General features: G+C 41.7%; 1 protein-coding gene across 1 annotated transcript in view; it reads left to right on the forward strand.

Moving 5' to 3' along the window:
• The first annotated feature begins 306 nt into the window (after nucleotides 1-306).
• Nucleotides 307-21,175, forward strand: part of LOC121878390 — a 31,015-nt gene continuing 10,146 nt past the window's right edge. Inside the window, exon 1 of the mRNA XM_042384595.1 lies at nucleotides 307-683. The gene's annotated coding sequence lies outside the window, so the exon portion shown is untranslated. The remainder of the gene's footprint in view (nucleotides 684-21,175) is intronic.

A 21,175-nucleotide genomic window follows, 5' to 3' on the forward strand; every position in this document is an offset into this window, starting at 1 on the left:
ACATGGTAGTGCTGTATCCCCACTAACATATAAGCAAAAGTTTACTTAAAGTACTACAACAAGAATCATAGATTATAATTTACAATTATGCTACATACGAATTATACTACATGAATGGGAAAACTCATTACAGAAAGAGGTTCAATACTCCAGCAGCGACCCAAGACACTTTTGAACTTTCACTTAATAAGACAAGACCGCTGAAGAAGCCAATACGAATACATTCAGTCTAAACCCTTGTTTCTTATTGGTCACACTAACTGACGCTGGCCATGAGGAGGTGGGCAATACAGGGTGACTTCAACGCCAGTAACACTGTTAGTTCTCCAGCAGTGAATAGGGGAGAAACACCGATTCTACTTTCTGGGAAATTAAGTGGGTTCTAGACTCTGTGGCTTAGAAGGAAAAACGTATCATGTGTACTTTATGAAAGCTTGTATTAACAAGAGAAAATTCTTTTGAGTCTCGCTGTCAGTGAAGTGAAAGTAGTCGATTGTTATTCAGGTGGTGAGTCAGTGATAAAGAGTGGAGGGAGAGGAGCAGCAGCACCTGGACGTGGGGTCCTGCAGGATAAACCTGTGGAGGAGGATCCTAGAGTCTGTAGCCAGTCGGGGACACCATATAAGGATGAACTTTACCGCCATGAAGCAGCAAGACGGATATTCCTGGGACATATCCCAGAGGTGAGTGTTAGCTTGGTTCCTCGTACACCTTACCCACCCCATTCCCCGGACGCGATCAACCTGTCTCCTCAGGTGGGTTCCTGAGGCAATCAATTGTTTACATTCTTAATTGCAGTTGTTATGAATTATTTACGGTTATCAGCATATATATATATATATATATATATATATATATATATATATATATATATATATATATATATATATATATATATATATATATATATATATATATATATGCTGATAACCACAAGGAAAGAAGAAAACACGAAGTTCCTAAGCGCTTTCGTGTAATTCACATCTTCAGGGGTGAGTACAGACTAAGGAAAAGTACAAAACAAGGTGTATAAAGACAGAGGAGGGTGAGATCAGGTCCACAATGGTCAGGTATTAGGTAATGACCCTATTAATCTTTAAAAAGCACCGCACTGCTTTTTAAAGATTAGTAGGGTCATTACCTAATACCTGACCATTCATTATTATTCTGCCCACCATAATAGACTCAAACAGTCAGTATTTTCAACAATGGTTTTACGTGCTTTGAGAATTTGCAGCCCGGAATTCATTGATGAGGAATATAAATATATCTATAATATTGGCTCAAACCTTAAATACCCTAGATCTTTCATAGACAAATGCCTGAACATTACTAAGAAATCTTTTTATAGAACTGATCCCAAGTCCACCCATGACCATAAGAATATCTTAGCATTACCATTTCACAAATATTTCTCACACATTCCTTTACAACTAAAAACCTGGAACGTCAATGTGGCATTTAAAAACTCATGCACTGTTAAACAAATGTTAATCAAGAACTCCCCCAACAACACAATTGGTTGCATTTATAAAGTTCCTTGCAAGGAATGTAATATGTTTTACTTAGGCCAGACAGGTAAAGATCTTGTAACTAGACTTAAACAACATAAATATAGTGTGAGGACAGGCCAGGAATCCAATGCTCTGTTTGTTCATCTGAGGGGTAATAAGCATTGCATTGACTGGGATAACGCCTCCTCAATATTACCTTGTAATTCAATTGACAGTTGGAACATCATAGAATCTAGTCTTATTAAACATACAGAAGCATTCAACATGAATTTGAGTAATGGCATGTACAAACTGGACAATTTTGTAATTAAGAAGATTTGTAACCAGGTGAGAAGGTTGGGTCACCTTACCCTCTGACCTGACTACCGACCGTTGCCGTGCTTTTTAAAGATTAGTAGGGTCATTACCTAATACCTGACCATTGTGGACCTGATCTCACCCTCCTCTGTATATATACACCTTGTTTTGTACTTTTCCTTAGTCTGTACTCACCCCTGAAGATGTGAATTACACGAAAGAGCTTGGGAACTTCGTGTTTTCTTTTTTCCTTGTGGTTATCAGCCGATACCTGGATCACGCGCAACTACAGTGATTTACTTGCATATATATATATATATATATATATATATATATATATATATATATATATATATATATATATATATATATATATATATATATATATATATATATATATATATATATATATATATATGGCTTCACAAGCGGACGTTCATGTCTAACTAATCTATTAACATTCTTTTCATCAGTTTTCGAATCGGTGGACGAGGGGCACAATTATGATGTGGTATATCTCGACTTTAGCAAAGCCTTCGACAGAGTCCCCCACGAAAGACTAATTAGAAAGGTAGAAGCACATGGCATCAAAGGTAATATCCTTAAATGGATTAGGGCGTGGTTACAGGACAGGAAACAGCGAGTGAGCATTAATGGCACTAAGTCCCATTGGAGCAACGTCAGAAGTGGAGTTCCCCAAGGCTCAGTACTTGGACCATTATTATTTATTATATACATAAACGACATAAATATCGGCATAGACAGCAACATAAGCAAATTTGCTGATGACACTAAAATAGGACGTGTTATTAAATCTGACGAGGACTCCACAAAACTACAGGAAGATCTAAACAAATTTTTCGAATGGTCTGAAAAATGGCAGATGAAATTCAACGTGGACAAATTTAAAGTACTCAGTATAAGAGATGTAAACAGGGAAACCAGATACCAGATGAACAACGATGCCATAGAGAAATCCGACTGCGAGAGAGATTTAGGAGTAATGATAAGTAGGAACCTTAAGCCAAGTAAACAATGTGTTTTTGCTCGTAACAAGGCTAACAAAGTACTTGGGTTCATACAAAGGAGTGTAGTTACAAGACTAGCGAGGTCATCCTAAAACTGTATCTTGCTCTTGGGAGACCACACCTGGATTACGCAGTTCAGTTCTGGTCACCGTATTACAGGATGGATATAGAATCCTTGGAAAGAATTCAGAGGAGAATAACAAGACTAATCCCGGGCATTAGGAACCTTGAGTATAGAGACAGGTTAAAGCATCTTAATTTGCACTCCCTCGAGAGACGTACAGTAGAGCGAGGGGCGACCTCCTGATAGAGGTGTATAAGTGGAAGGCAGGGCTAAACAAAGGGGACATTACAAAGGTACTCAAACTATCCAACCAGGAGCGAACTCGTCACAATGGTTTTAAATTAGACAAATTTAGATTTAGGCGTGAAATAGGTAAACACTGGTTTGGAAACAGAGCAGTGGATGAATGGAACAAGTTACCAAATATCATCATTAACTCGAATACGCTGAATAGCTTCAAACATAGGTTTGATGCTTATATGAGCAATAGGGGTTGGGTGTAAACGGGACTGCCCAGCATGGGCCAATAGGCCCGCTGCAGTTTCCTCCATTCTTATGTTCTTATGTGTGTGTGTCCAAATTGTGTCACTCAAGGGACATTTTTACCCTTGGCAAATTTACCCTACACGAACCAAGTTAAGTAATTTTTGGGCTGTGTGCAAGGTTGGGGTGTAAGGGGACTAAGAGGTGTATAACGGTAACACCTATGGAAGGGAGAGATGTGGATGGCAGTTGGTGTGTGGATTGTGGCAGGTGTTTGGGAGGTAGGTGTGTAGAGGGTGGCATGTATGTGGAAGGTTGCAGGTGTGTGGAGGGTGGCAGATGTATGGAAGGCAGGTGTGTGGATGATGGCAGGTGTTTGCAAGGCAGGTGTATGGAGGGCAGCCGGTATGTGGCAAGGGGATGTGTGGATGGTGGCAGGTGTTTGGGAGGTAGGTGTGTAGAGGGTAACGTGAATTTGAAAGGCAGTAGGTGTGTAGAGGGCAGCAGGTGTGAGTGAAGTTACTGTGTGACGGTGCACCAGGAACTAGCACGGTGCCACCCTTGTCATTTCATACGCTGGCACCCTCATGCAAGGTGACTGCCGTGTGCCACTCCAGTTTCTCCCCGCTGGTGCTTTCATTTGACATTGTTGTTGAGGTGTTGATGAGATGAAGCTTCTCACTAAATTACCTCTTGATGACTAAATTTTGCCACAAATTGTAAGCATTAAATGCTTTTTAACCATCTAGTTTGTCAAGGCCACCAGGTGTTGACACTCTTCTCTGGCTGACGTGACATCTCTACTTCCTACCCGGAAATTATTTTACCTGCTAGCCTTGACTACAGGCAAAAAAATAGAAGGGGTTTCCTCGGTGTTTGGAGGTCAGCGTGCGAAGTCTACAGCTGGTTAATATGTGAGGCGTATATACAAGTTCCTTATAGGGTGGTCTAACTTAGTCACACCTCTCCTCACGCACCTGCCAATTAACATTGAAGATTTGTAACGATCATCTGCAGGCAACGCCACAGTGTCAAGGAGGAGGAGCTTGTGGATGAGACTCTGGTCCCCAGCGCCTGTCCTTACCCCACATAGGCAAACTCTTTGTCCCTGAAGTGAGCAAGTCTCCATTCCTAGGGTAAGGAGATGGCAGCCAGCGGCACTTGCCACCGTCGTCATGTATCAGCCCCGCATGTGTAGGCTGCTCTTGGTTTTGGCACTCCGTAACGTATGACGTCATGTTATGTAACCGTGTGCAGAGTTACATAGTGCGGTTCTTGTGTCATGGAGCGATTACTATGCAGCAGTGTTACGTGGTTCCATTTTTGCAAGGAATAGCCTCCCGTGGCTGGCGAGGGCAGGAGGCCTTGAGCGCCTAGCTTGTACCAGGTTTTCAAGTGAACTAGATCTGGACCCTGACGTATTATTCTCCCTTGCCACTCATCCACTCCGCTTCGTTGCCTCACCAGTCACTACGCACCGCATAAGCTTCAGCACCCAGCAGGTAGCCATCAAACCACACGAAACTGGATGAGTAAGCCTTCCATCACACCCTCTTTCTCATAGTGTAGGAGCCCCGTAAGCACCTTCAAGTGCGCGTAATTATACATAAACGTATATATACTGTCCTCACTAGTCTGCATGTAAACAAATGCTCGCTATGCTGTACAAGTTCTTACATTTAGAACACAAATAATTGTCTTCTTTTTGTTTAAGGAGAGTCTGACATAAAAGTGTACACGTCAGTGTCACTACACCAGCAGGTGCGTGGTTGACTGGAGGGCGTGGGCGTGGATTCAAGGCTTACGGTGGGCGTCGTGGAGGCCCCGCCTGGGCGTGGGCGGCAGAGGTTGCACAGCCGGCCTGACGTTAAGTAACAGAACTGTGAAGGTGTCAGCATGACTGGGTATAAGGCCTCCATAAATTCTAGTAAATCGTGTTATTTCGGTGGGTTTTTTTTTGCAGCACTGTCCCTCTTACTCCGCAGTTACAACAACGACTTGTATTCGTCAACTAAGAGTTTACCAGCATGACCTCCATTAGCTGATTCATTGGAAATTGTTATGGAATTATACTTGAACCTTCAGTGATGCGATGATTATCTTGGCGCTAAGCCTCGGTTCGTGGCCACGCTCACATGACTCACTCTAACTTAAAGTCTCTCTCTTATGGTCGCAAGATTCTTATACTGTACTCACTCGTCACGATTTTCAGATGGTATCCTTTATGTGTAAATATCTTGTAGTTTAAACTGGTGAAGGAGTAAGATGCGGGAAAGAGGATGAGAGGGTGGAGGTTAGGGAAGGAAGCGGTAGGTGAGGGAATGTGGTGTGGAGATGAGGAAGTCTGGCGGTGTGGAGGGGGATGCAGTGTAGAAGTAGGGGAGAGGTTGAGAGAGTAAGTGTGGGAGGTTTTGGTGAGTGCAGATGAGTGGGCTGGTGGGTGTGACGAGTGGTGGGTGCTACCCCGTTAGCAGTGGCGGGCGACACACACACACAACAGCCTCTCGTCTCGTCTTCATCCCTGGTGTTGCTGGCAGGTTGTTCACCATCAACACGCTGGGATACATTGCATTTATACGATCACTTGATTAGTCCCGTCAGATTATTTCACCTGATGATTAAAACTCTCTCTGACGCTACCTGAAGGGATTAGGTTAGGTTAAGTTAGCATGGTTAATCTTATGGTGAAATTAGCTGGGGATAATCTTCAGGTGATACAATTGTCTCATTAATTCAAAGATCTTTACCTTTCATTCACGAGACTAATGCGTATTGGTATTGTGTACAAAATCTCACTTGACGGTTTCCCTCTGAATAAAATCACACCAGATCACGTTTTTTCTTCTTCAAGTCTAATTGGGTTACGTATAAGTAAATTAAAAAGATTAGGTTAGGTTAGGGGTGGGTATGATTGTGGCTTCGTCAACAGGGTATGGCGCGGGTCTGTCGGGAAGAAGCATACATTCAGTGGCTATATTCTATTTACTAATGGCATAGCGCGCCCGATGCCTGGTGCTTGCTGGAGTAACGACGAGAAATACAGATACAAATGTCACTGGTATAGGAGAGTTAACCGGGAGAAATATATATACTGTATAAGAACCCCCCCCCCCCGTTCGTCTTTCCTATGAACGCTCGTATCAGAATAACTCCTGACCCCTCAGAAACTTATTTATATTTTCTGGGGAATTACTACTGGTTGTGAGGAGAAAAAATATAAATGATATAATAAATAAAGCAGTCCAATTGTGAAGAATGAAATCGAGGATAAAATGGCAGTGTTCAATCTCGACAATTTTTGCCGCCAAGGGCAGTGGTTTCAGGCCTCGTCACTGGGAAGTTTGATATAAAACCCACTACCGAACCGCAACCTCGGGGGAATTTTTGTAAAAGTAAATATAAATTTGGATTACAACAGCCGCAACCAGACATACCGATAAGAACATAAGAATGGAGGAAACTGCAGCGGGCCTATTGGCCCATACTGGGCAGTCCCAATTACACCCAATCCCTATTGCTCATATAAGCATCCAACCTATGTTTGAAGCTGTCCAGCGTATTCGAGTTAATGATGATATTTGGTAACTTGTTCCATTCATCCACTACTCTGTTTCCAAACCAGTGATTATCTATTTCGGCGCCTAAATCTAAATTTGTCTAATTTAAAACCATTGTGACGAGTTCGCTCCTGGTTGGATAGTTTGAGTACCTTTGTAATGTCCCCTTTGTTTAGCCCTGACTTCCATTTATGCACCTCTATCACGTCGCCCCTCGATCTGCGTCTCTCGAGGGAGTGCAAATTAAGATGCTTTAACCTGTCTCTGTACTCAAGGTTCCTAATGCCCGGGATTAGTCTTGTCATTCTCCTCAGGATTCTTTCCAAGGATTCTATATCCATTCTGTAATACGGTGACCAGAACTGAACTGCGTAATCCAGGTGAGGTCTCACAAGCGCAAGATATAACCTTAAGATGACCTCCCTAGTCTTGTAACTAACACTCCTTTGTATGAACCCAGGTACTTTATTAGCCTTGTTACAAGCAAAAATACATTGTTGACTTGGCTTAAGATTCCTACTCATCATTACTCCTAAATCTCTCTCGCAGTCGGATTTCACAATGGCATCGTTGTTCATCTGGTATCTGGTTTCCCTGTTTACATCTCCTATACTGAGTACTTTACATTTGTCTACATTGAATTTCATCTGCCATTTTTTAGACCATTCGAAAAATTTGTTCCTGTAGTTTTGCGGAGTCCTCGTCAAATTTAATTACACGTCCTATTTTAGTGTCATCAGCAAATTTACTTATGTTGCTGTCTATGCCGATATCTATGTCGTTTATGTATATAATAAATAATAATGGTCCAAGTACTGAGCCTTGGGGAACTCCACTAGTGACGTTGTTCCAATGGGATTTAGTGCCGTTAACGCTCACTCGCTGTTTCCTGCCCTGTAACCACGCCCTAATCCATTAGAATATTACCTTTAATGCCATGTGCTTCTACCTTTCTATAGTCTTTCGTGGGGGACTCTGTCGAAGGCTTTGCTAAAGTCGAGATATACCACATCATAATTGTGCCCCTCGTACACCGATTCGAAAATTGATGAAAAGAATGTTAATAGATTAGTTAGACATGAACGCCCACTTGTGAACCCATGCTGGGTATCATTGACCAATTTGTGCTTCTCCAGGTGGTTTCGAATAGAGTTTGAAATGATTGCTTCCAGTAATTTGCCTACAATTGATGTAGGCAACTGAGGTTATAACTTGGCCTCAAGGAACTAGATTTTAAGCCTACAGTAAATGGAGTGTTACTTGAAAAGACGGAGGAGGAAGAAGGTAAACTTTTGAAATACTCTGTATCTTACGAAGTATTTCTGTTACAACATTACAACGTTATCGTCCTGGGCAGAGTTGTGTCTGTGCGACCAGGAAACTGTTGCATCAATAAGATAGAAAATTATTATCAAGATTACATGTGGGACGGAAGGGGCTAAAATGTGGAAAGGGGAGAACGTATTACCGTCCCATCCTGTGGCTGTGTGAAGGTGAGGGAGGGAAAGGGAGGCACTGGGAGAAAGGTAGAAGTGAGTGTTTAAAAAAGTGGTTTTTGTGAGGCGGTTCCCGGTGTTACAGCTTGGAGGAGAAGGTACCACTGGGAGGCGAGAGGACCAACGCTTAGGTCAGAGTTCGCGGCAAATCGTCTCCCCGGATCACATGAAGCCCCCCCCCCCCTTTACACCCAGCTGATTTCACCTGATGAATAAACACCCTTACTTTACCTGGAGGTATTAGTTTATAGGTTAGCGTTACGGTGATTAATCTTAAGGTGATATAAGCTTGGGCTAATCTTCCGGTAATCCAATTCAAAGTTTTCCCAAGTTGTGTCAACCAATAACTCCAACTATAGCTTCAGACATGGTTAAGGCGTGGTAAAGGCGCAATTAAACAAGCGTGGTAAAGGCGCATTTATACAAGCGTGATGAAGGCCCAGTTGTACAGGTGTGGTAAAGGCGCAGTACAGACATGGTTAAGGCGTGGTTAAAGGTGCTGTACAAGCGTGATGCAGCAGAGCCATCAACTGGGCAGCTCTGGGGTCAATGCACTGGGCGGGACCTGGGGGGTGAGTGGGTGGGTGAAACACAGGTCAATGAGACTCGACCACCCGCAGGTCATTCTCGACGCTATCACGAACGGCACACACACACACACACACACACACACACACACACACACACACACACACACACACACACACACACACACACACACACACACACACACACCTGTAAATACGCATGAGACTGGGGTAGAGTGGTGTGGATGTAAGCGGCGATGATGTGGACATGGGAGGGAGGTGAGGGTATGAACGTGGGGAGGAGGGGGGGGGGCGTGAATGTGATATCTGAGGGTGGAAGGATGTGACAGGTGCAGGTAACCCCCGGACACCCACACACTCGTGACCACTATCCACCTCCACGCTCGTGTCCAAAGGCGTAAAGACTAACCACAGCTAACTGCGGTGGTCATTAACACAGGTTTTTATGACTATAACTGGCCTTAGGTGGTGAACTTGGCGGGGTGACCTTAAGTGGACGTAACCCCAGGCTAGTCACGGTCTAGTTTACCTGTACTTCACACGTAAATTTTGCACATGTCGGAAGAGATGTATAGTATAGGCATCTTATTCTTTAATATTCTCTCTCTCTGAGTAACAAGGCGAGAACGAGATTATAGTAGTAATAGTGGTAGTAGTTTTGTTAGTAATACCTCCTGTAGTTAGAGATGAATCGCAACTCCCTTTTGTTTTCAAAGTTCCGGTTTCGGCCAATTATTTATTACAATGTTAACCCAACTTCATAACAATTTTAAGAGATCAAAATGCATTTGAACACTTAATTAATCGTTAAGTTACTGAGTATGACCAGAAACTTTGGTTCTGATGACGTGATTTAACTGACTGGTTTTAAATACCAGCTTTTAGAGAGTTGTGAGGGACTTCAGCTGTGTCAACAAGGCAATGGTCAGGCGTAAACAGAGAACAAATGTGTCTGGGATTCAGGATGACGTAGACTGCCTTTATTGCTTTATTTCTCCCCCGTGGATCACGTGTACAATTTTTTTTTTTTTAGTTTAACAAATTTATTGACAAAGCTTGGAGTACAGTTTGCCTATTCTGAGTAATTCAGTCAGGTCTTGAGGGTGGCATGACTTCTCACTGCCACGCAGGACAGAGGTTCATACACAAAGGAATAGATCATATTCATTAACAGTATATATAGGTCAGGGTCATGTGGGTGATATCACTGTTCACTGCAATGCAGGACCAGCTGCGCTTAATATGTCATCTTTATCCTTACCAGTCTGGCATACACGTAAACACCACCCAACTCACAAGTCACAGCTCCTGCGTTAACAATTGACTTATCCATTAAACAATGACCACTTCTTATTTCTGCATTCGTTATAATTCGCATAAACATGACTGGTTATTTGCCTCGATGACAAACTCCCTCGTCAACTTGCATCCAACCACGTATTACCAACAGTCACTGAGAATTACCGAGTTCCAGAAACACACAAACATTTTCAACAATTTCTGAGTTTGAAAGAATGGGCAATATATAACAATTCAATAAAACAATATAACGTGGCGAAGAAAATAAATTGCAAACTCGCTTTCTACATTGAACCTAGAATCACAGGTTAAGATATGGAGAAATGCCTCTTACGGGTGTCAAGGTGTTAGTGTAAGTACGGGAAGAGCATAAGAAGTGTACATGGTGTTATTAGTGTTATATCACACACCTAGCCAAGGAAAAGTGTGTGTTAACTCCGGCACGCCAATGTTCACACTCTTCTAACCTTCCTTTGAAGCATAGCGCAAATGTGGAAAGTTGTTCTACATTACGGCTCCCACGTACAGTGCTGAGGTTACACAATAAATATATAACACTGATGATGTCTTGCTGCAGCCACTTGGAAGATCATTGTTTTCAGATGATACTTGTAAAATATAATCATTCCGTATAATAACTGGCAAAGAGGTGAAATAACAGGACCAGATACACATTTATATATAGAGGTAATTCACATATCGACTTCAGTTGCTTGGTTGCTAAGCGAGTCGCGATATCATATATCAAATTCACAAACAGGTCCCACTTGAGAAAAAAAATCAATTACGTTAAACAAGGAAAAGAAAAAAAAGTGGCCTTGAGGTTGCCAAGTAGGAATCGCGACTGCTGTAGCTAACCACCAACCCAACAACTTTCACGAGTATGGTACAAGTGGACGGGGTTCATTAACAAAAAAATAAATAAATAAAAATAAAATAAAATCCATGTCACATTAAGCGATGTTAGAAAGTGTTTGATAAATCTACTTTGTACATTAGCTTCGTAAATCCCTAGGAACAAACACTAATGCTATATACATTACACACCATGAAGAGGAGCACTGCTAACAGATCTAATTAGTGCTTACCAATTAATATAATAATCATACATAGCTAAGGTAAGGCTGCAAGAGACAATGAAAAATAATGAAGGCTACTCATTTTGGCGCCTCGCCGAGTGTGACCAACGCAACACTGTAATAAGAATTATATTTTAAACATAAATTTTGTAAACGTTAATTGGAAAGACTGAGAAATGTATTGAAATTTTTTTTTTAAATTCTAGAACGCCTATTAATGCTATAAAAAAAATAACGCTATAACTACAATCGTTAAACACAACAGTCACCATTAAATCTGACTTTCTTGAGACAATAATTACGTATGACAAAAGTTTGTAAAAAAAATATACATATCAGTGCAGTAATTTCGCCGTTATGAGCTTCTGACAGATTGGGAGTTCATAGTTACGATGAGTTTGTGATAAAATGTTGGCTGGAGGTGGGTGAGTGTACCGTGAGTTGTTATTAGGTGTACCCAAGATTACTTTGATATCGGTACTGTGGATGATTTATACTAGATTGATTTACCATTAATTTTACAGTGCCTTAAAGCTCGGTTCTTGCTCCCTACCCTCTTCTCTTTTTCATATCAGCTGCCTCCTCCATCCCTTCCAGCATCACGTATATAACTCCTTTGCTGATGACGCGCAAACCTCCTCAAATGTCTAACACACTAAACCGCTCTAGTAAGCAGACACACCAGTCTCCCATTAGATCACCTAAATGGTAGAACTGTAGCGTATCATAACTCAATGGAGACAAAAATAAACGACTTGCCTTTAGTGCCAACAAGTCCAACTCTGTCTTGAAAATGTCAGGTACACCTATAGCTCGACTCACGGATCTTGAATCCTCTCTTTGTGATGTCATCTGGCTCAAAATATATTCACCAACTATCACTATTTTCCTTTGTTTCCTATACTGTTCTCCCAACTCTACCAACTATTTAGAACTCTTTGAGTATCTCACTTCTTGCCATGAGTCGTTGCTATCCACACACCCCAACACCGAGATCCTCTACCTCTACATCACAGGCAATGGCTTTGCTCTGCAAGGGACGACCCAGGTGGAGCTGAGGCACTCTCTTTTTCCTTACTTAATGATCTGGAACAAATAATTAAGCACCCTACACGCGTTCCTCATCGACACGACCAACTTGGTAACATTCTTGATCTTTGTTTTACCTCTAAACCCTCACACTGTTCATACTCAATTTCTGCCCCCTAAGGGTCGTCTGACCATAATCTTATTTCTAGTAAATCAAACTGGGCACGATCACCTCCCCCACCCCCCCTCTAAACGTCAACTATTGCACTATCGGAGGGCACACTGGCAATCCTTGCGAGGATTCTTCTCCGACTTTCCTTGGGATGAATGTTGCTTTTCCACTCGGGACGCCTCTGTATGTGCTGACAGCATTGCTGGGGTTATACACAGGGTGGTATGAGTGCATTTATCCTATCTTCTACAAAACTTTCACTCTACAATCATGGTATGATCGCTCCTGTTCTCTTGTATGTAGGGAGAGATAGGGCATATCAAGTTATGAAACTATCTCCTCCTATTATCCACTCCTTTCATTACTTCTATGGATCGTTGTAAGGCTATTCTTCGTAGGGCCAAGCTGAATTTTATGAAAAGAAAGACCGCTGTCCTGACTAACTCTTTTTCTAGTAAATCTTATTGGTCCTTAACCAAAAAAACATCTGTAATAACTTCTGAACTCCCTCTTTTCCTCCTCTCTTCCGACCTGATAACTCTATAGCCAACTCTCCTCCTGATAAAGCCAATCTCTGACACCTTATTCTCCTCTAACTCCACCTTAGACGATTCCTACTCTATCCCTCCTGCTCCTGCTCCTCCTATTAAACCTATGCACTTTCCTATAATCTCCACTCGTAGGGTTGCTGGCGTGTTATCCAGGTTGGATGTGATGTGAGTAAGGCGCATGGACCAGACGGAAGACCCCCCTCGTGTTCTAAAGGAGTGTACTGAAGTTCTAGCCCCCAGTGCTTGCTCACCTCTTTCGCCTTTGCCTCAAAACCCAAACTTTTCCTTCTCCTTGGAAGCATGCCTCGGTTTAGCCCATCCCGAAGAAGGGTGACCATTCCAATCTCTCTAACTATCGCCCCATTGCCCTAAGTGCATCCTTCTCTAAGATTTTCGAAACTATCTTGAACTCTCATTTTCTCCGTCACCTTGAACGCCATTCTCTTTTGTCGGATCACCAGTATGGCTTTTGCCAGGCGAGATCTATTGGTGATCTGCTCTCCTACTGCACCCATCTTTGGTCATCCTCTCCTAGGGATTATGGGGAAACTTTTGTCGTGGCTCTCGACATCTCCAAAGCCTTTGACAGGGTATGGCACAAGTCTTTGCTTTTTAAACTTCCCTCATATGGTTTCTCTCCCCACTTTGTTCTCTAATTTCTAGCTTCCTTGAGAACTGATCCATGGCAGTTGTTGTCGAGGGGTCGATCTCTCGCTCTTTTTCTACCAATAGTGGTGTCCCACAGGGTTCTATTTTTTCACCTACTCTCGTCCTTCTTTTAATTAATGATTTACTTCACACTACGACTAATTCTATCCATTCTTACGCTGATGATTCTACTCTTCACTCTTCACATTTTCCCCTTCCCCCTAATTCTCAAACTAAATCTGTTTCTAGAGCTGATATCATTACATCTGTCAATGCGGATCTGTGCAGCATCTACGAATGGGGAAATAGAAACTTGGTTAAATTAAATAGTAATAAAACTCGGCATTTACCAATCACACTTTCCAAATTAGATGATCTCCCACAAATCACATTTCAGGACGCTATCATTCTGCCAAATTCTAAAATAGATATGCTAGGCCTCACCATTTCCTCTAATATGTCATGGAAGCCGCACATCCTCAACATTGCTAAAGCTGCCTCCCGAAAGCTGGGAATGCTGTAAAGATGCCGTCGCTACTTCACTCATGAGCAGTTGCTTCAAGTATACAAGGGATTCATTCGTCCTAACTTGGAATACTGCTTTCATATCTGGGGTGGCTCTTCTTCTGTCCAACTGTTAGACAGGGTGGAATCAAAGGCATTTATTTCGTCTTATTAACTCTCCTCCTTGAGTTGATAATCTTTCTTCCCTTTCTCTTCGCCGTAATGTTGCTTCACTCTCTCTCTTTTACAGGTACTTTAACGGACAATGTTCGGTAGATTTGGCATCCTGTGTACCGCCGGCAAGGCCATGGGCTCGTAACACTCGTCTTGCCCGCGGTGCCCACCGTTTCTCTGTGGATGTCGGTCACACTAGAATAACCCGTTATAGTACCTCCTTCTTTCCTCACACAGCCAAATTGTGTAATGCTCTGCCTTCTTCTGTGTTTCCATACTCATACAATGTCTCACTTTAAAAAGTTGGTTTTCCGGCATCTTCATTGTGTAGATTAATATAATCTTTTTCTTTCCTATTTTTAATTTATTTTTACTCTTATTTTTTCGCCCCCAGACCCCGTTGTGCCAGGGTGGGCTATATCCCGTAAAAAAAAATCATTGTCATATTCCCATTGTGCCGACCACCAGTGACAATTTCCTTGTCTAACTGTAACCAATAACCTTTCTTGGAATAACCAATGTTCTCTCACTTCAAAGAATGCCTGCAAAGAACCTAGGCATTTTCTCGGATTCTTGCTTGCATAACATTACCTAAACTTCACCAAGTCCAAGGAGGACACGAGCAACAGCCAGTCGCTGGTCATCATCAATAGATATACTGTACTGTAATACAAACAAAAGTGCATTGGTGGAATGGTCATATTTGAATATTGTTTGACTGGTGTAGACCGAAACACGATGAAATGAACATAAAAAAAAAATAATTATATATATATATATATATATATATATATATATATATATATATATATAATCAACACCTCAACCCGCCAGGATTCGAACCCACGGCCCACAAGCCCATGACTGTGACCGGGGAACGTTACCTTTGGACCACCAGGATACTAAAAGCAGTCCTAGACTCTGTTATATTTCACACAAAGCCTGTTCAACGAGCTTATGGGGCCGTGAACCTCTAATGGGGACTACCCGTATCACGTAGGTGGTCAGAGTAACGGTCACAGTCATGGGCTTGTGGGCCGTGGGTTCGAATCCTGGCGGGTTGAGGTGTTGATTGTATGTAGAAGTCCGCGTGCTTTACTGGGCTAATGAAATATATATATATATATATATATATATATATATATATATATATATATATATATATATATATATATATATATATATATATATATATATATACGCCCAGTACCCTACGCTGTACCCCACAAATAGCCCCCTCCCCGGTGTCTTACCAGGATCGCTCAAAACTGACGCTCGTGTTTGTGGATGTCACAGGAAATGGTCGTTGTCATCACAGATGCAGAGGACCTTCAAAACCCACAAGAATCATTCCAGTGTATAAACATTCTCCAGGAAGTCTTTTTGCGCTCTTGTCAGTGACACTGCTTCCCGAATCAGTGAAAGAGCTTCTGTACTTTTACTCTCTTCACCAATTCTACGATAACCTTAAATTTGCGTTCAGTAAACTTTAGATGTAGTTATTGGGGTTTTATTGCACGGCAGCTGCCATAGGAACGGTATATTACGCATGGAATACTTCTAATCTGACAAAAGAAGCTGTAGAAAGTAATAAGTGTAATTCACGAGGGTGTGAGGCAATGGGAGAGACATGGGACTTCGTTACTATGGCGTAATATATAGAATGTGACACTTGGCTAAGACTGACGTCACTCATTCACCTCAGTCAGCCACGCTTCGTTAACCCTGGCGAACCACACCATGAACACCCACCTCCCATTACTCACATGAAAGGCCAAGATTCTAGGAGTCTCGTCTTTAACTCATAAAAAACTTAAGTAACTTAGTCTTAAATATGTAAAGTGTAATATAAAACATAAAGTACTGTACTTAAATCAGGTTGTAATGAATATGTAAATAGGCTATGGTATCGAAATATGCCATTTGTATTAAATCATAAACAAAAATTATGCCATAGACATCATGTAAAGGCCTTCGATGTTATGCATGAGTCCCACCGGCTTCTCCCTCCCATTTCCTGATAGAGATCCATCCCTCAGCACAGCCGCCCATCCATCACTTCTTCCCTGCTACTTAACGAGGTATTGCCGCGCAGGAAAGTCTTACGTCATCACAACAGTAGCAGATTGTAGAGGCAGGAAGGGCTGAGGTCAGGTGATCCATACCACCTTTATCAGCCAGTTAGTGGTGGTGTTTTTATGTTGGTGTTTCTGTGTGATACTGTTGTGGCTGTGGTGGTGTTCGTTGAGGTTATGTTATTGTACTCAAAGGGTACTGTTATTGTACTCAAAGGGGTGTCACTGTACTCGGTCAAGGGGTTAATGTCAGACGCCTCTGTAGTTAAGGTAGGGTGTCACGACCTGTATCATCCAGTTGGAGAGGACCGAAGCCTGTGGGACTAGAGGAACAATCAACAGTAAAACAAGGGAATAAAAAGGCACAATCTCTGCATACAATAAAGACGAGAGAAGTTCCTTAGCCAAACGGGATCTTTCGCAAGACATGACTTGAGGCTTCGGGGCGCTGGGAAGGACTTGACTGTAAGATATATATATATACTGTGTCTTATCCATGAAGGTGATTACAGAACTCATGAAACATTTCTGGTTTTAACAGTAAGAGATGCAGTTACTAAGTGAAATAAATTTATAAAAAGGTATTTTATGGTCTTTACGGTGGGTAGGTCTTAACGGTACAAAATCTTCAGCCTTCACTTGAATAAAAAAAGATCAAGTTAGACAAAGACGTAAATGCATCCGTCACAATCAATTTGACAAGATGATATATTTAAGTTCGAGCATACGCGAAATAGAAGCTTCTGCATATCTTCAGGCTAAGAGCAAACGGCCCATCAAGTTTCAAGGAAATTCTCTGAAAAGTAAAGGCGTTGATTACAGTTGATAACACTAACTATAGTTATACAGTGTGTGTGTGTGACGGACGGAAGGATGGAACAGTTCAATCCAGTCAAGCCACTACCACCAACAGATGGGTTGGCGGGGGCATAATTACAGGCTTAAGAATGGCAAAATACAGAGCGAATCAAGGCTGTTTTTGCACATTTAATATTTTTTACCTAATGTAAGCGACACACACCTGATCATGGAAATCAACTGTGGGATACTGCAATGACGTCACCTATTAGGGTGTGTAACCCAGGGTTGACCGCTAGGACAGTCACGCACGACCAACACCGTCAAGTCACATTCTCAATGGTTCCCAAGTTAACATTTTTTCCAAACTAACTGCACAATTAAACTAAAATCACAAAGTTAACGGTCGAGTTGGCGTCGAAATGGCAATACATTTTACGGTGACAACGTGTGTGTGTGTGTCCCTGAACTTCTCTTGTTTCTCGATTAATGGTAAAAATATGTCTTACGAAATTTTTAAGAATCCAGAGACAGGGAAGAACGACTTGTGAATACGGATTTAAGCCAAAGAGGAAGCATGTGTGTTTATACCCGTACATCAAACTTCACTTGTACGTAAACACACACACACACACACACACACACGATAAAACAGGCAAGAAACGTGTATTTTCCATGGAAGAACTTGACTGGGGAAGATGGTGGAGGTGTTGGTGGTAGTGGTTCCCTCGGTAGATTTCTCAATTTCCAGGAAAAAATTAGTCATAAACTTCTTACCTGCACTACGTCACCGTCCGTCGAGCTTGTCTAACGTCAATACCTGCACCACCTGTCTGACGTCAATACCTGCACCACCTGTCTGACGTCAATACCTGCACCACCTGTCTGACGTCAATACCTGCACCACCTGTCTAACGTCAATACCTGCACCACCTGTCTAACGTCAATACCTGCACCACCTGTCTGACGTCAACACCTGTACCACCTGTCTGACGTCAATACCTGCACCACCTGTCTGACGTCAACACCTGTACCACCTGTCTGACGTCAACACCTGTACCACCTGTCTGACGCCAACACCTGCACCACCTATCATCAATACTTACACCATCTGCCTATCTACACCACCTGCCTAACGTCAATACCTACACCACCTGTAGGAAATACTTACACCACCTTCCAAACGTCAACACCACCTGCCTAACGTCAATACCTGCACCACCTGTCGGCAATACTTACATCACCTGCATAACGTCAACACCTACACCACCTGTCTAACGTCAATACCTGCACCACCTGTCGGCAATACTTACACCATCTGCCTATATACACCACCTGCCTAACGTCAACATCAACATCACCTGCATAACGTCAACACCTACACCACCTGTCCAACGTCAACACCTGCCTAACGTTAATGCTTAACCACCAGCCAAACGTCAACACCACCTTCATAACGTCAACACCTACACCACGTGTTTAATGTCAGCACCTGCAGAAAGGACAAATGTGAAGAGTGCGAAGCGAGGAGGTGTTTTGTTGACGTGCCCAGGAGTGCCCGGAGCTGGTGTGACCTTGTATAAGAGAGAAGCATTGCTCTTTGTTTAGTGTGTCGTTGTGACTCTACTCTGCAGGCCACTTCCGTTAACACCTTCCCCTCCTTCTGTAGTGACTCACCCCACCCACTTCACCCCTCATTTGTTGACACCTATTTCTCCTCCCTGCCCCCCCCCACCCAGCTAGGAAGGTTGCACACTATCGGTGGCCGTACAGGCAGGCAATTGCAACCATGAGTAGCCAAGGGGTTGTTACAAATGTCACGTCACCTTGTATATTTCTTCCATTTCTCTCATGGAATTCACGACTGGTATAAACGACTCAATTTGCCGAGTATTAGAAATTATGGCAAAAATCACGACTGGTCTTATTATACTTGTATGAGTGAAGGTTGATGGGGTGTGGGGGCGAGGTGTGTTGGTGGGGTGTGTGGGTGGGAGACGTAAGGGTTTAGTGTGTGGATGGGGCCGTGTGGATAGGGTCGTGTGGGTTGGGGCGTGTGGATGAGGAGGAGAGTATGAGTGGTGGTTGAGGTTATTGGAATGGGTATACACTGTATATGTTATGCAAAATGAGTCTGGTGGATGATTGAGTGTAAGGTGAGTACATGGGTGGTGGTTGAGATAAAGTGTATGGAGCGTGGTGGTTGGTGTGAGTGGATGATTGTATGGTGGATGGGATGAGAGGTGGCTGAGATAAATGGTGGATGTAACAGTAATGTACTGAGTAGGAAGATACATCAACACTAGTCACAACTTTACGGGGTGAAAGTATAACCAAGGCCTGCCAGTAGGATACCAAACCATGCCGAGGTGATATATTCCCCCACAGTGTTTAAGTGGTAGGTAGGGGTGTGTGGGAGGTAGGAGGGTGTGAGCGTGCCCCTTATTCCCCCCCACACAAGGTCCAGGAGCTGGACAGTACCATAATAGTCCACCTTAAGAGTGTATATATATATATATATATATATATATATATATATATATATATATATATATATATATATATATATATATATATATATATATATATATATATATATATATATATATATATATATATATATATATATATATATATATATATATATATATACACACACACAGGTTGACAACCCTTTATCCGAAATTCGAAAACCGAAAAGCTCTGAAAACCGTTTTTTTTTTTTTTTTCAAACAGGGATTAGCCCACCATTAGCCCACCCGGGCATAGATCACTGACCCACATCAGGGCCTGGGGGGCGAAAATGTAATTGTAATTGTAATTGTAATTGTAATTGTAATTGTAATTATAATAATAATAATTATTCAGAGTAAATAAAAATTTTAATAAAAATACACCAAAATAAAAGAGAACATTAATAATAATTATAATAAAAACAATAATAATAATAATATATAATTATAAAATTAATAAAAATAACAATAATACAGGAGTACTGTAATAATAAAATAATAATAATAATAAATACAAGAATGAAAAAAAAGATCAAAAGTGAGAAACACGACCTAGACCTATGAATCATTATTATAATTAGTATTATAATTTTTATTATATTTCCCCCCCCCCAGGCCCTGATGTGGGTCAGTGATCTATACCCGGGTGCGCTAATGGTGGGCTAATACACATTGTTACGACCCTTGGGCCTCTTAAGGGTGTAACAATATCACAAATTCACAAATTACACTTTGTACTATAGGTCCAGGAATAGATCCCACCAAATTATCACCTCATTACTACGGGGTATATTGAAATACATGCAGTAGTTTAATAACAGAATATATTAACAAATAAACAAACAATAAGTATAACCGTATGTACAAAAATAAACAAATACAAATTAAATCTGATCAAATAAATGACTCAACCGAGTGACAAAATAATGAACACAAAAGTAAAGACATATTTAGTCTAGAAACTACAATGAACAACGTGGTCTATCCACCACACGAAACCTCACAAATAAGTAAGTTATTTTCCGTGGAACTCTAAAATATGATTAACAATAATCTTTCACAAATAATACTTTACTTGGTGTTATAAAAGTCGAGCAAGGTTTACACGTTATACCACTAGAAACATACTGTACAATAAGAAAGGAGATACTGTAGTACTCCCTCTTTATCGACGGGGGTTACGTTCTGTAGACGGCCGTCGATAAAGAAACCGTCGATACCGTGATGGTTACGTAATTTTTCTAACTATTATTAGCATATGTTGAATAAATGTACCTTTAAGCATTAATGCGTTTCCTTTACACATAACCTTAAATAATAGTGTATAAATAATAATATAATAAGTG

This window comes from Homarus americanus, unplaced genomic scaffold (assembly GCF_018991925.1).
Source record: "Homarus americanus isolate GMGI-L3 unplaced genomic scaffold, GMGI_Hamer_2.0 scaffold41027, whole genome shotgun sequence".
NCBI lineage: Eukaryota > Metazoa > Arthropoda > Malacostraca > Decapoda > Nephropidae > Homarus > Homarus americanus.